The sequence below is a fragment of the Dama dama genome, chromosome 9 (genome assembly GCF_033118175.1).
Source record: "Dama dama isolate Ldn47 chromosome 9, ASM3311817v1, whole genome shotgun sequence".
In the NCBI taxonomy this organism is placed as follows: domain Eukaryota; kingdom Metazoa; phylum Chordata; class Mammalia; order Artiodactyla; family Cervidae; genus Dama; species Dama dama.
This window is the reverse complement of record NC_083689.1, coordinates 83,541,800-83,557,444: the sequence shown is the minus strand read 5'-3', so window position 1 is coordinate 83,557,444 and position 15,645 is coordinate 83,541,800. Positions and strand designations below refer to the sequence as shown.

General features: G+C 37.3%; 1 protein-coding gene and 1 long non-coding RNA gene across 4 annotated transcripts in view; one reads left to right on the top strand and one right to left on the bottom strand.

The window, feature by feature from the left end:
* ATG10 (autophagy related 10) overlaps positions 1 to 15,645 on the bottom strand; it is a 254,085-nt gene that overhangs the window by 15,247 nt on the left and 223,193 nt on the right. The gene's annotated exons all lie outside the window — the stretch shown is intronic.
* LOC133061485 (uncharacterized) lies at positions 459 to 14,031 on the top strand. Its single transcript, XR_009693994.1, has 4 exons — positions 459 to 564; positions 4,859 to 4,967; positions 11,364 to 11,575; positions 13,151 to 14,031. It is a non-coding gene; the product is annotated as an uncharacterized LOC133061485 (long non-coding RNA).

Sequence of the window (15,645 nt, the reverse complement as noted above, 5' to 3'; positions counted from 1 at the left end):
TAAAAGTAGCAAGAAAGTAATAATTCATCATTTAAAGAGAAATAAAAGTACAATAATGGCTGGTTTCTTATCAGTCCAGCTTCCCTAGTGGCTCAGAGGTTAAAGCATCTACCTGCAATGTGGGAGACCCAGGTTCGATTCCTGGGTCAGGAAGATCCCCTGGAGAAGGAAATGGCAACCCACTCCAGTATTCTTGCCTGGAGAATCCCATGGATGGAGGAGCCTGGTAGGCTACAGTCCACAGGGTCGCAAAGAGTCGGACACGACTAAGCGACTTCACTTTCTTTGTTTCACTTTCTCATCAGTCCAGACAGCAGCAGAAAGACATATTCAACGTCTTAGGGGGAAAACCCTAGACCTGTCAATCAAGATATCCGTATCCAGCAAAATTGTCCTTTAAAAAAAATGAAGGTAATATAAATACATTCCAAAGGAACAGACTGAGAGAATCCCTTGCTAACTGGCTTGCCTTATGATAAAGGAAGTTCTTCAGGCAATAATACCAGAGGGTGACTGAAATCCACAGGAAAAAATAAAAAGCATCATAAATGGTAAATATAAAAGGTGAGCTAAGTATTTTTTCTTCTCTTAGTTACTTTAATAGACAGGATTATATAAGCAAAAATTATAATACTGTAGTGTTGGGTTTATAACATACATAGATGTAGTATATGTGACAATAATAGCACAAAGGAAGGGAGGGAATAGAACTATATTGAATGAAGTCACTATTATTTTAGCCAAATTAAATCAGTATTAACTTATATTTCTAGTGTTAGAATGTTAGCAAAAGTATTGTTTTTGAGAGCATTTAGAACCCAAAAGAAGGCTGAGCACCAAAGAATCGATGCTTTTGAACTATGGTGCAGTCATAAAGCACCACTCTTGAGAGTCCCTTGGACTGCAAGGAGATCAAACCAGTCAATCAAAAAGTAAATCAACTGTGAATATTCATTGGAAGGACTGGTGCTGAAGCTGAAGCTCCAATACTTTGGCCACCTGATTTGAAGAGGCAAGTCACTGGAAAAGACCCTGATGCTGGAAAAGATTGAGAACAAGAGGAGAAGGAGGTAACAGAGGGTGAGATAGTTGGATGGCATCACTGACTCAATAGACATGAGTTTGAGCAAACTCAGGGAGACAGTGAAGGACAGGGAAACCTGGCGTGCTGCAGTTCATGGGGTCACAAAGAGTCAGACATGAGTTAGCGACTGAACAACAACAACAGAACCCAAAAGTTACTTTTTGTTAATAAATAAATCATTGAAGTATATTATTAATCATGACCACTCTTCTAGCAACATGTTAAAAGTACCATATTTAATTATGTGGTTAAACTATTTATAGTAAACACCCAATGCTTTCTCAAATCAGCTTCTCTTTTGGTAAATTAACCAAATCACTAATTACTTTTCAAATGCAGATGGAAAATTAATTTTTAAAATACTCAAAATAAATCCTTGTTTCTATACATAATACTACTGAATACAGGGCTCTGAGTTATTAAGAATATAATAACAGGTAAATAATGTAGAAAATATAGTTTCCTCGATGTGATTAGAATTTAAATATTCCTTCATTCGTTCACTTAGCAAACATTAAGTTTTCTTGTCTGATAATTTACATAGTGATTTGACCCTAACTAAAAGGCAAAAGATCTGTAATTTTTAAATGTAATTAATCTTCTGGATATCTTACTGCAGCAGAAGTGAAAGAATTTAAAGTTAGCCTTGTGACTTAAGCTAATACTATTTTTCAGTAACAGTCAATGAGCTGATCCTGCTAGCCAAGCAATTCTGTATTCAGACAAAGTAAGGTAGAGAATTTACAAATAATTTGAGGCATTTGATCAGTGTAGACAATCTGGATAATATTCTTCAAAAGCCATTTTTCTGCAATAGTGATTTTTTTAAGGCTTATGCTATCAGGAAAGATTATCTGCATTTTCTACTTTCTCCTTCAGACAGCCAGAATCAGAGATGAAAGCATCTTTAGTTGGTTTAGGAATTATGTGTTGGAGTTCAAGAAAATCTAAAATCCTACACCTTATTTGTTTAACATACCATTTTCAGAAATGGAAGAACATCAAAAACTGTCAGGATCTTTTTAGTGACATTTCTTAGATCAATTCAGAAGGTAAATTTGTGTGAAAGTGCTACCATCTGCTGTCAGTACTAATGAACTGATGCAAATCTGCACTGAGAAAAATGTCAGTGTGGAAATGCATGCAGCCAATGAACTGTGTTAGGCTTACAACTCAATAAACACTTCTACTGGAACAAAGTTCTGCTAAATGGTTTTCCATGAAAATAGAAATGATGGGTCAGATTTCTATCTCTGTAACTCCAGAGAAGTTATAGTGGCACATTCTCTTAGGAAATTTAATTTAGCAATGGTTAAATGTCTCATAAAATAAGTCTGACATGAATACTGTGAATTGGTTTCAGAACTATTAGATACAACTATCACAAGGAAATGATAATACTGTACCTTCATTCTTACATCTAATAAATATGATGAGTTACTTGGTTCATTTCTTAATTTTCTTGGCTCTCTAGGACATCACAAATATAATTTCACGTGCTAAGCTTTCATCTACTTTCATATTCCAGACTGATCAAATTTGCCTTCCACTCTGGATATGTTCCTTAGAAATAAAGAAGGGTATCTCCCCGTTCCTTCCCCTGGAGGCTGGGAAAATGGCCAGTGAGTGTCTACATTATCAGGTACTGTGTTAAGAGCTTTGCAGGGTCACCTTTCCCAGTAACGCTTTGAAAGTGAAAAGTGAAAGTGAATCCGCTCAGTCTTGTCTGACTTTTTGCGACCCCGTGGGTTACAGCCTACCAGGCTCCTCCATCCATGGGATTCTCCAGGCCAGAATTCTGGAGTGAGTTACCATTTCCTTCTCCAGGGGATCTTTTTTGAGACAGGCCTTAGTATTGCCACTGTGGAGAACTAGTTCCAAGAGATTATGCCTTACAGTCATCCAAGTGAGCATCCAAAGTGCATGGCCATACATAGCACCCTCTCATCCCACTGATCAGAGCTAGTGTCAAGGATTGCCCCTAGATTCAATCCTCTACAGTTCACCTCTTCAAATATCTATTTTTAAAATTTCAAATCAAATCCCTGTCATATGTGTCTTTTGCTGATCTTCTCTAAGTTTCTTCTTCAAAGAAACTGTTTTACTACTTTAATCATTTATTTTTATTATTGCCCTTCATATAATTTGTTTGGTTTTTCTTATTCACCTACATTACTTCTTTAGTATCTTTTGAAGATATTGATTCTTTCCATTCATTCAACCATCATAGTGAGCCCTGGGTCAAATGTTAGTAACACAGTGGTACATAAACAGATTACCCCTGATCATCTAGAAGTTGCTGAAATATTCAAAATATTTTTTATTTCCAGATTGCTATTTGTTGTTAAATTTTGTTCATGATAATTTAGCTATGAAATGCAATATTAAATAATTAAATGAATAATTTTTCTCCTGCTATTTCTTTCATCATTTTTATGCTTAAAAAATCCTCTTTAGAATTAGAAAACCAGATACTTACCTATATCTATGTATAGTTTATCATGAAACTACTTGCCGTTTGCCAAAGACAATTCTTTTTCTTACCTCCAGGGCTTTGACCATACACATGTCTCTGCCTGGAACAGCCCTCCTTTCTCTCTTACCTACTAATGTCCTTTGCTTCCCTATAGATCTCAGCTTTCTTTTCCCCAACCCTGAATCAGGTACCCTCCCTCTGTGTTCTCACTGCACCCATGCCTAAGTCTACTGCTTAATTCCACACTGTCTTACACAGGAAATTGACTGTTTACAGGAATCCTCCTCTAATTTATTGAGGGCAGAAGAAACATTCTTATTACTATTTTAACCTCAACATCCAGGACAGTGCCTTTTGTCTGGTGGTCACTCAACAATTATTTTTAGAATTACTGCATAAACAAAGACATCCTCCTGTGCCAAAGTAAACTGATGCTGGACATGTAGCCTGTTCTATAAAGGAGAGTATTTGTGCAGGAGCCACCAATGACCCCTATGCTTCTGTGGCGACATGAAAGAGACCGAGACATTCTCTCTTCTTGGCATAAAACCAGGGAAAGCACCTCCTGTACACTTACAAGAGTCCTCAGATAAGAATTTCAATATCTGTTTTCTTTAACATTTCCTCCAAAATGTATATAAGAACAGAGGATAGAGTTTGAGGGCATGGTTAAGATAACTCTCTACATAAAAAACTTATGTCAACTATGCAATATATTCTAAAATCTACCAGTTTCTACATAAAAATAATATCCTTTATTGTCATTTTTTAAAAACTGATGCAAGATGCATATTTTAGTTCTGTGAATTAGCCTACCCTCTGCCGTACCATCTTATTCCCCTAAGTTTGTTACTCACACTCAGAAGCAGATCAAATACTATTAGAATATGTAGTAAGATCATGCCATTCTACTTAACTCACTCCTTTATTACTTCATGCAATTTTTGCCCATGCATTCAATAAACATCACTGAATACCTATTGTGGGTAAGACGCCATGCTGAACACTCGTCTATCTATCTATCCATCCACTCACTCATTTATTCAACAAATATTTATGGAGCTGTTCTATGCACCAGGCACTATTCCAGGCACTGGAACATAAGCATACTTGAGACAGAAGCAAAATCTGCTCTCACAGAGTTTATATTTAGTTTGAGGTACTAGAGAGATAAAAAACAACATTCTATTATCTCAATCCTTGAGGTTCTGTCCCACATCCAGGACTGAAAGTCCCAGATTTAGGGCAGAGTTCCAAAGATAAAACAAGTTTGTCACTACTTACTTCCCTTCCTTTAGGATTTCTAAAGAGAATGGAAAAGCAGATCCCCAGACAGAACAGCAGTGTCATCTGGTTTAATGATGGGAGATGGATAACAGGACTTGTGACCCAGAAAAAGAAAAACTGGTAAGAGGGACACCTTTTGTGGAGAGATTTATTTTCCCCCCATCATTTTGAAAGGAGGCCTGGGGAGGCTTCATACTCCACAGAAAACTGTGTAGGCAGTCACAGTGGCCCTCGAATAGAATGAAATGCTCCCCACTGTAGGATGGAGGGTGTCCTGAGGAAGGCGGGTAATTGTCTGAGGCCAGAGAGGAGCTCATCAGTAAACTAAAGGAAAACCATTACACAGAGGTGGCCAGTCCTGAGACGCCACACATGGAATGAAACTCATGGAATCCAGGTATCACGAGATAGTATCACTATTAATAGTATTTTCACCCTGCAGATCTAATGCTTATTGTAGTTGTGCAACATCTATGCTATATTGAATGCTCTGCAATGGGAAACACCAAGATGAATACAAGATGTATACATTTTCATGACCGAGAGGGACCTTGAGTCAAATGAAACAGGCCATCTCTTCTCATTTCTCCCCATGCTGCGTTAGGACATCTAATTCAGAAATCACTGTAATACAACATTTAAAACGCACAAACCCAGGAATATGGGAACTCAGAGAAAGAGAAGCTCACTTCTGATGAAGGAGAAACGAGTGGCAGAGATTTCCTGAAGATGTGGTATTTAACCTGGTACAGACCCTAGAGGATGGGCTTGGAGCATCCAAGAGGACTTGGAGCAGGGGAAGAGTGTGGCCACAAACTGAAGACAGAAAGAGGCTACTCTCAGTTTAACGGGAAGGGAATGAAGTGAGAGGCACACAGACTACCTACCATCTTTTGGAAAAGACTAACAAGTTTGGTGAATTGAAGAAAAAAATGCCTATTATTTTTTGTCATTGTTTGCTTGGGTTTTTCATTTGTTTGTTTTCTTTTGTTTGATGTGCTGTTAAAAGATCGAGGCAATCCCTGTAAATTCCGAAGTATTTACTGGAAGTAATCAACACTGATACAAGACAGAGAAGTAAGGTTTAAAGTTCAATCCTCTCTTACACTTTGAAGAGACAGGGAAAAGGAGGGTAAGAAGATATATTCTAGTACGCACTTCTAGCCCTATTAAGTGCATGAGGATATAGTTAGAAAAACAGTGAGAAAATTTTTTTTTTAATATGTGGAAAGAAATGAAAGTCTTGCCCAAGCACTCGAGAAAGGTCCCCCAAGCTATGCTTTGCTCTGGCTGCACCTGTTGATACTTGGTGACCAGTTAATTGGGAATAAAATTCTAATGGTGTCTGGGAAGGTGGATTTTAAAAAAATAGGACAGTTCATCAAATTCGTATGTTACACAGAAGCCACCAGGCTTCCTAGAATTTTTATTAAAAATTACAGACATCAGAGCAATAGTCCGCAGACACCACCTCCTCTACTAACAAAAACTTTCCTTTCATGGCTCCAGAGGAAGTCCAGAAACGAATTCTCCCACCCCTGCGTAAATCTACAAAGGGCTCCCTCCTTAGGCTGCTAACAGCCCCAACTGCAACCCCTGGATTACAGAGTAGAGTTTTAATATATTTATAGAGTCTATATGAGTTGTTGCTTTAAGCAACACGATTAATATGCCAGAACTCTGAGTTCTCAAACTTATTCAGTTATCAATTTGTTGTACATAATTTAATCTCTCTGTATTTTGAAATGCAAAATGGAAATAGCACTGCTGATACTTCACAGGGTGAAAGGAGATAACCAACACGACCATTATAAAGCTTGCTGGGGGAAAAAAGAGCTTATGTAAATGTCTATTAATTAAACAGGAACGGCTGCACAACTAGGTCAGGCATGATGATAAGACTGAACAACCCACCCCAGCCATCAGCATCAAAAGGAAGAAATGAACATTTAATCCTAATAGCACTTGTTGGTTGCATTTTATAAAGAATATTAAATTGTAATATTCTGTAACATAACAGTAGCATATTTCAGACCATCCTCAAAGAAGTCTTTGATAGAACATAAACTTATTAGAGACAACAGCCAAAAACAAAAACACAAGCCAATTACTAATGAAGAAGTTGTAAAAAGCTAATCAAAGCTCTCATCCAGAGAAAATGAGAAAATCTGAGCTCAGAATGATTTTGTATATTGATGAGATTTTTATATAGCATCAAGGAAAGAAAAATAAAGCAGATTTAAATGAAGACAAAAAAGACGTTGAGTCTCTGTTAAAAACCCTTGTTAAGTTCCATATCAATGTTTTTATCAAAATGTTCTGTTCGGGTAGAAACACCGATTTTTCAAAGATATCTGATGGGTGGCACTGGCAGTACAGGACACACTCACTTTCCTGTCTCTCCAGTCAAATCCCTGAGTGTTTGGAGGGCCACACAGAACCTTCATTCAGCCTCCGCCCATTTTGTAGAAATTTGCTCATAGAGGTGTCTTATCGACCCCTCAGGCACTCAGAAATTATGGCTCCAAGACTCATGTCCAGACTCAAGAACAGAACTTAGCCTTTCCCTACCAGTGCCAAGCCTGCTAAGACTAAATGCAGCACTGGAACATGAAACAAATTGCAGGCATTACATTTATTCTATTTTTGTCTTAAAGGAAAACAATCAGGAGCCTGTGCTTTCCAAGCATTAATTCCCCCCCCACCCCCCGCCACTACATTATATAACAGTGACAATTTGGGGCTTACTAAGTTTATTTCTGGGATACTCACTAAAACAGTGACACCACTTTAGACGATGTTGAGGTATAATAAAGTGGTGAGTCAGCAATCAGAAAAGTCAAGGATTTTCAAGAACGAACTCACAAAACAGCCTAGTTTATTGATAACTAGATATTAATGTCTGGCAAATATCACATGGAAAGATGTTGTTAGAGCAAAATAAAATAGCAATCTATTAGTACAATTATTTTTAGGATGATGTCAAAATTCTAAAGCAACAGAAAAACATACAGATTAATCTTTAAGATGGATTTTTAAAATCCACAATGCTTCTCTTTATATAATCAGTATAAATTTCTATCAAAAGCACCCCCATTCATAGGTAACAGTTATTTCCTTCATGATTCTTACCCAGTTTTGATAATAAAAATACTCATTTTATTCACAGAAGCAGACACCTGAAGCAGAGAGTGATTTAAGTTAAAATCAGTTTTTCTCTTTAGAAACATTTGAAAGAAAATTCCTAACAGATGTGATAAACCCATTAAAAAACCTATTACTCATCTAATAATGAAAAATGTTAATTTAGCTACAATGAGATATTTCTCCCACTTTTTAGACTACCATTTGAAACAAGGTAACAGAAAAATGCTACTAATAGACTACAGTATTACAAATAAACTACAGTATTACAAAATCATACTCTTCAATATAAAAATATCATAGATTTTTTTTTTAGGCAATAACTATATCCTGGTATTTTGCAAACATAGGTAAGAAAGAGGAAAAAATGATACATATGGGCAAGAATGGCGGTTTTTCTTTCTTTTTTTTTTTAATTTTATTTATTTGGCTGCTCTGGGTCTTAGTTGTAGCATGTGGGATCTAGCTCCCTGACCAGGGATCAAACCTAGGCCCCCTGCACTGGGAGCTCAGAGTCTTAGCCCCTGGACCACCAGGGAAGTCCAAAGAATGGCAGTTTTTCATATTAAAGATTAAAGATTTTTTATATTAAAAATAAAAGCAACTTAATAATGTTAGGATAAAAAAAATTACACTCTAGTCCTATTTCTTGACCAAACATTTCTCCATAGTAACTTGTCAGAATCTTAAAAACTAATTTTTATGGTTTGGATCTAGCTCTGTATTTTCTAGACAATAAAGTCCAGGACCCCAAAAAAGAGTCTAAAATTGAAAAAGAAAATTGATACCAGGAAATACACAGACTTTCCACATGAACTCAGGAGTGAATCTGGATTTAAAGACCAAGCACTGAGCTCACCATTATTTCCTCCCCATGGTCCTTCAAACCAGCAAAGTCAATAAATCTCATTACTGCTTCAGACTAGGTCATCTTCAACTCCTTCTTTTTCTTCCTCTTAAAGGTTGATTTCTTCTCAGTTTCATTGACATCTACCTACCCACCATTCTATCATTCAAAGTTATGTATACAGTGAATATATAATTTTATGATTCAATTTTCCCTTTACCTCTTCACATTATTTCATATAATGAAATATATTCCTATATTTTCCATAATCCTCATAACTTCACTTTTAGCTATAAAACATTCCATCTGACTAATATATCATAATAGATATTCCACTGTGAGACATTTAGATTATTTTCCAGGTTAATATTGTTATAAATTGTGTGCATGTATGTGCGTAAAATAAAATTTCAGGAAGGAGTAAAAACAGTGGGGATATTTACATGGCTATTGATCTGTATTATTACATTTCCCTCCAAAATGATTAAACTAATTAATATTTCCACCAACACACACTGCTCCACTACCCCCTCACTGTTTCAAGCAGCACTGCCCGCCCTAATGTTACAGATTAAACCATCCTTTGAGATACTTCACAAAAGCATCACAGATGCTACAAAGACTTGAAGCGATCAGCTTAGGCTTTATGCCACTTCTGACTTGGCCATAGGATGCAACCCTTGGGAATTACTGACTTGATTCAGGAGAACATATGGAAGAAGACTTAGGGCTCAGAATGGGGTTGGGTAACTCTCTTGAAGGTTTGTAAACATGTCATGTCCCTGGATACTGCTTTTCCAAATTGGCTGAGGGAGGGTCAGCAGTTTTTGAGGAGTGGTGTGCCAATGCCTGAGCTCTCAGGGCGGGCTTGCATTATCCGAACTGAGTCTCCAGCAGGTTGGTACTTGGGTCTCAGAGGGTCATGAAAATAGGCCAGCAGAAATCACATTAACTAAACCTTATGCTCTTCTCAGATTCTGTGCCAATTGGTATAAATATGGCTACAGTATTATCATATCACTCTTCTAAGAGTTCTACTTTCCTTGCCAAGGGTCTGGAAGATAATGTTAAGTGAGAAAACCAGCACGCAAAATTGTACATTCATTATGGTTACAACTATGAATATGATGACATGAAACTTACCCAGGAAGAAAATGGCATCTAAAACTTTCATTTTGAGGCATGGCATGAAATAAGAATGAAAACTAAAACTGTGCACATCAAATTGATACAAATATAATTGAAAGTAGATACACCTGAGGGCATATACCCTTTCTTCAACATTTAATTTTTTTACACAGGAAACAGCCCGTGTGTAGCGAGTTCCTCATGAGGGGCCGTTGATTCTTTCCTGTCCTAGCTGGTGCTCCTCCAGGAGCAGGAACAGTTGCCTTTTCCAGCATGAAGTAAAATTCACAGTCTCCATCCAACAGGACAGCCTCCCTATTTCTGCCTCAACAGGATCCAGTCTGACAGAGCACCTACATAAGTATATCAAATGACAAACCCAGCTCCCCCTCCCAAGGCAGGGGCTCTCTCCCAGGCATTACTAACCAACCTGGGAGCACAAATGCGCAGTCTCCACACTGACCTACTGTGAAGCGCCAGAGATACTCAGCCACACTGGTCTACACAGAAACTGAATTTCCACCAGAAGAGTATTAAAATTCTAAAATTTTACTTTCCAAACTTGATTAGGATGATATTATAATATTTTTATACCTATATTCTCAATATCTAGTATTCAGAAAACATAAATTATAAAGGTAATTTTATACCTCTACTTTCACTTACACCATTACTCTGATTTATAATGTTTTATTCCAGCGACTGATGTTTTTGCTTGCACACACCTACATTTTAAAAATATGTATCTACAAACCCCAAGGCACAAAGTTGTCCTCTAAAATTTTTCATTAAATAGTTGCAAAGGATATAATTTCCAGTATATTTTAAATATGAACAATTTAAAAAACATACTATTTTACTTAAGCATTCGATGTTAAATAATACAATTGTCACTCTCCTAAAAGCACTCAATCAAAAATAAATGCCCCAGTGTTATTGACAATCCTATCATCATTCATTTTAAAAATATATGAACAAATGGATAGTTTATATTTTTCTCCTTGAATTCATCTCCATTCTGTTTCACTCAAAGAACTTTATCCTAATGTATATTTTATGGTTAAAAGCTTTTTATTGATCACATTCTTGTAAACAAAAAATAGAAAGGAAAAAAAAAAAATAGAAAGGAGTTTATTTTCCAAAATTTCCTGTGACCATTTTGCTCTAGGTATTAACTAGAATGTATGATTGAGTCCTCATTATAATTATCAGTAGCACTAAGTTGAACAAAGCAAAATATTATAAAATTTGATAAATTAACATATAAAAGTGAAATATTTTTTGAAATCATAGGTTAACAGCATCAGTTTGCACTATAGGCCATACTTTTTTTAAATATGTGTTTGAATTTACTTAATTCTCACAATACCCTTATTATTATTATCCCTATTTTATAGACATAGAAGCTGAGGTTGAAAAAGCTTAGACTCCTCAAGGTCTCAGAGCCTGTATCCACAATGCTCCCTGGTTCTACAGTCCAGGCACTTAACCACAAGTCGGTATTTCCTGACTCTTGAAAATATGGATTGGGTCCTGGAGAGTGAAGCAACATACCTGTGGTAAAGGATGGGGTGTGCTGTATGCCTTTGTCTTTCACTTTGGGAGAAAGGTAAGAAGGGGAGGTGGGGAGGAAAATCTCCATAAGGAGCTTTCAGGCAGATGAATTTTATGAGAGCATATGTATGGAAGTAGAAGATCTGGAAATTAATTCCTGTAAACCTCTCTATACCCACATATACTTTGGGATGACTTCACATCCACTCAGGGGTACATATACTCCAGTTTGAATGCTATTGGTCCACTCAATCTCTGACACAATAAAAATTAGAGAAGGTTTTGTGAAACATTTGGAATGCCTTTGAAACAAAATTTAATTAAAATTTAAATTATTTTAAACCTTGAATTTTATTTTAAAATGGCAGTTAATTTTCATAATTTGGAAGGACACAAATGCTAAAATGTTATAGGAGAGTAATAAGCATAACTATAATCCACATGGTAGGTTTATAATGATTAGATGTAATGCATGAAAAGATAGCAGGTCAGTAATAGAGCCATGCATCAAATGCTCCTCTCAAAATCTTTATTTGCATTTCTATTACTGAAATCATTTCCTAATAATGAAGTTGCCATGAGAGAAGCTCCATTACTAAGGAATCACTGTTACAGAAACAACATTATTAAAGCATTGCCATGTACAGGAACTTTTATTAGGATGATACAAGTTATATATCATTGTAATAAAGCTTCCATTATAATCCTAATTGCATAAAGCTGTGTTTGAGTTTAGCAATGCTAGAGCTGTAGGACTTTTAATAAAGTATCAAAATAATGCTTTGGTAATAGGATTGTTTAGGATACTAATACTTCAGGGAAGGCTCAACTGACTAATGGATGATGTTTATGTCACTACCAAGAATTAAAAAGAAAAAAAGTGAAAAGAACCTTCATATACCTAGTAGCATGCAGTGTGGAAATGTATGTTTTGAGGCATACATACCAGCTCTCTTTGCTATAACAGCTCAGCATATCCAATTCATTTACTGATATAAGGCAGCAAGTCACCAAATAGATACTTGTAATTGTGATAATTAAGAAGTTTAATGCTCATATCTATGAAGATCTGGTAATCAAAAAAAATTAGCAGCACAATTACATATACCCACAGACATGTACACAGGCACATCTTAGGATCTGCCTGTTAGAAGAACCACTGGAGAAATGTGAGGTTTTGGTGGACAGAGAAAGAGATGGACAGAGTCAGAGTTAAATACCAATTAGATAATGCAAAGAACTGACTCATTGGAAAAGACCCTGATGCTGGGAAAGATTGGAGGCAGGAGGAGAAGGGGATGACAGAGGATGAGATGGTTGGATGGCATCACTGACTCGATGGACATGAGTTTGAGCAAGCTCCAGGAGTTGGTGATGGACAGGGAAGCCTGGCATGCTGCAGTCCATGGGGTAGCAAAGAGTGGGACATGACTGAGTGACTGAACTGACTGAATTAGATAACTCACTCTAAGGTGCTACTCCATATATCAATAATATAGTGATCCTTCTGAGTTATAGCTAGAAGTTAGAGTTCAGACTTAAGTTCGCAACAGAGAATTTTAGCAGATCCTTTCAAATGTTTGTTTTGCATTTGCTCAAATGAAGCCAAATAGTCTTCTGTTCCCTCTAGGAGCATATCTAATATCTACCACCAGAGACCGCCAAAGAGCCATCCAATCACCGGGTAGGCTCAGAGATACTCCTTAACATACCTGCTGTGTGAAAATCACAACACGGAAGGCACCCAACTGAGAATGGCTTCAGCATAGGAGAAGGCAGCAGAGATCCTGACGAGTGGTTCGGCCACAGTCATATCAGATAATGGGACCAAGGTATTTTGGTTTTGAGGCTACTTATGGCAGCTGAATTGACTTGAAATCTGCATGGGAAGCAAAAGTGCTTTCATCTTTGAAGACAGTGTCTCCTTTCCATAGGTCCCTCGTGACCTCTGCCTCCCAGATGTGCTGAAGGACAAACAGTTGGGTGGGAATTAACTTAGAGCCCAGGAGGTTTATTTTCCTTACTGACTCAGGTGATGAAGATTAAATATGAACCTTCTCCTAAGGCCTTCATATTATCTCAGGGTAAGGTACAATTTTTGTTTGTTTTACTGCATGGTCAGCTGGAATATGTTATTTTTCAGAATTCTAATATTCTCTCATTAAATATGATCAACCCAAAATAATCTGAACTGAGACAATGAGGGACTTGTCTATTTCTAAAACACCTACAAAATTTGAAGTCTCTTGACTTTGGAGTGTGTAACATTAAGAGAGCAAAAGGGCTTAGTTATCCAACCGGTCAACTAAATACCTTCAACAACAGAGGTACCCAAAATATTTGAAGACATTTCGGCTTCCATGAATTTGACTGGAATGTCAAACCAGGTAATCCAGAAAGAAACTATCTGAATTTCAGCATTCATATGAGTTGGGAGTTCACGATTCACTAATGTCCTTATTTTTAATACATCTTTCCAACTAGGCCTTGCAAGGAAAGTCTAAGTTCTCACTATGACAGGAATAGAGTTCTTACATGAAAGCCTTACATCAACATGGGAAAGACTCAAGAGGCTTGAATAAATAAATGCTAATTGACTGATTTCTTTGGAAACTGATTTGAACTTCACTACCTCCCATTTCCCCAGCTTCTCCACAAATGTTTCATCAGTATTCCCCAAAGCACAGCTGTCCTTTCAAACATCTCTTCTCCCCTCTACCTCCTCGAAGACTGTCAGTACCCCCACCCCCCATGGGGCTGACAGACGCCTGACAGACACTTCAGCTCACAGACACCTCTTCCCCTCCAGCCTGCCGCAGCTTCCTGCCGGTGTCCTCAGCTCCCATCTCTCTGGTTTATCCCTCACCCTGCACAGATACCTGAATCCTCATCCCAGTGAACAGTTTTACGTCACACTTGCACAAAACCATTCCTTATTACCCATTACTTATTAAGGGAAGCTTAATTTGGAGGGGGGAATGAATGTCCTTCAATATCCGATAAGAACTAGAGACCTTAGGATAATGCACAGGCTTTTGCCTATGATATATCCTGAAGCCTGGGGATTTGTGACCCTTGGGTTAAAGAAAAAAAATCCAAACCTACATGGTAAAGTTTGAATGCATGGTCCTCTCTCTATTCAGTTTCCCTGCAAACTGGCATCAGACTGTTTTTCTAGGCTTATCTTCTCTCAGGGTACCCTAATCACAGACAAGGGTAAAGCCCTCATTGAGCACCTACCACACCCCAGTGAATATTCTAAGCTCTAAATAAATAGCAACACAAGATGACAAAGGTCCTTCTGCTGTACATATTCTAGATACCCATAGTTATCTCGTGTCTTCTTACATCCTGACCTGCTACTACATATTCTCAAATGTATGCAATTCCTAGTTTTGGTAACCTGGCTCTTCAGGTAGTTTATACTGTCATTAGCTGGGTTTGCTTTCTACTCTCAGTATACCTTATGTTTCCTCGTGTCTGTGCTGGTATTCTCTACCTAGAACAATCCTTCACCTCTCTTTCTCTCTCTCCCCCCATCTTGATCTCCACCTCCATCTCTATCTTTCTCTTTTCAAGAAGTCTTTTCAGAACCATTTCGGCTCACAATGAACAAACTTTCTTCTTATATCTCTATCAGTGATCTGGCACTTTTTCATATACTGCTTGTAGCACCTCTTAAGAGTTATCTTACTATATAACTTATTATTATTGATTAATTCTGTGCATTATCGCCCCATCTGTGGTAAAGGAGACCATGCTATTGATTTTTCTTTCCCAAACAATGCTGTCTATCACTGTGCCTTTTACACACCACCACCACTAAATCTCTATTTGGTGGTTATTGCTGATTGATTGCAAAAGATGATGCCACTGAGATGATGGAAAGTATCTCTAACTTTCAAGGGTGATCCAGAGAAATTTCAGAGTATCTTTCTCTGCTTGGGGATTGATAACATGACCAAAGTGATGCACAACTTAGCAAACCAACCCAACCACTGCTATTCATCATTCTGACTGTGAGACACCTGTGTGTAGTTATTGGCATGCAGACAATATGTAATAAGGTTGTTTATATTCCAAATAATAGTTGGCTTTTGCCATCTACATACGGCATAGATTAGA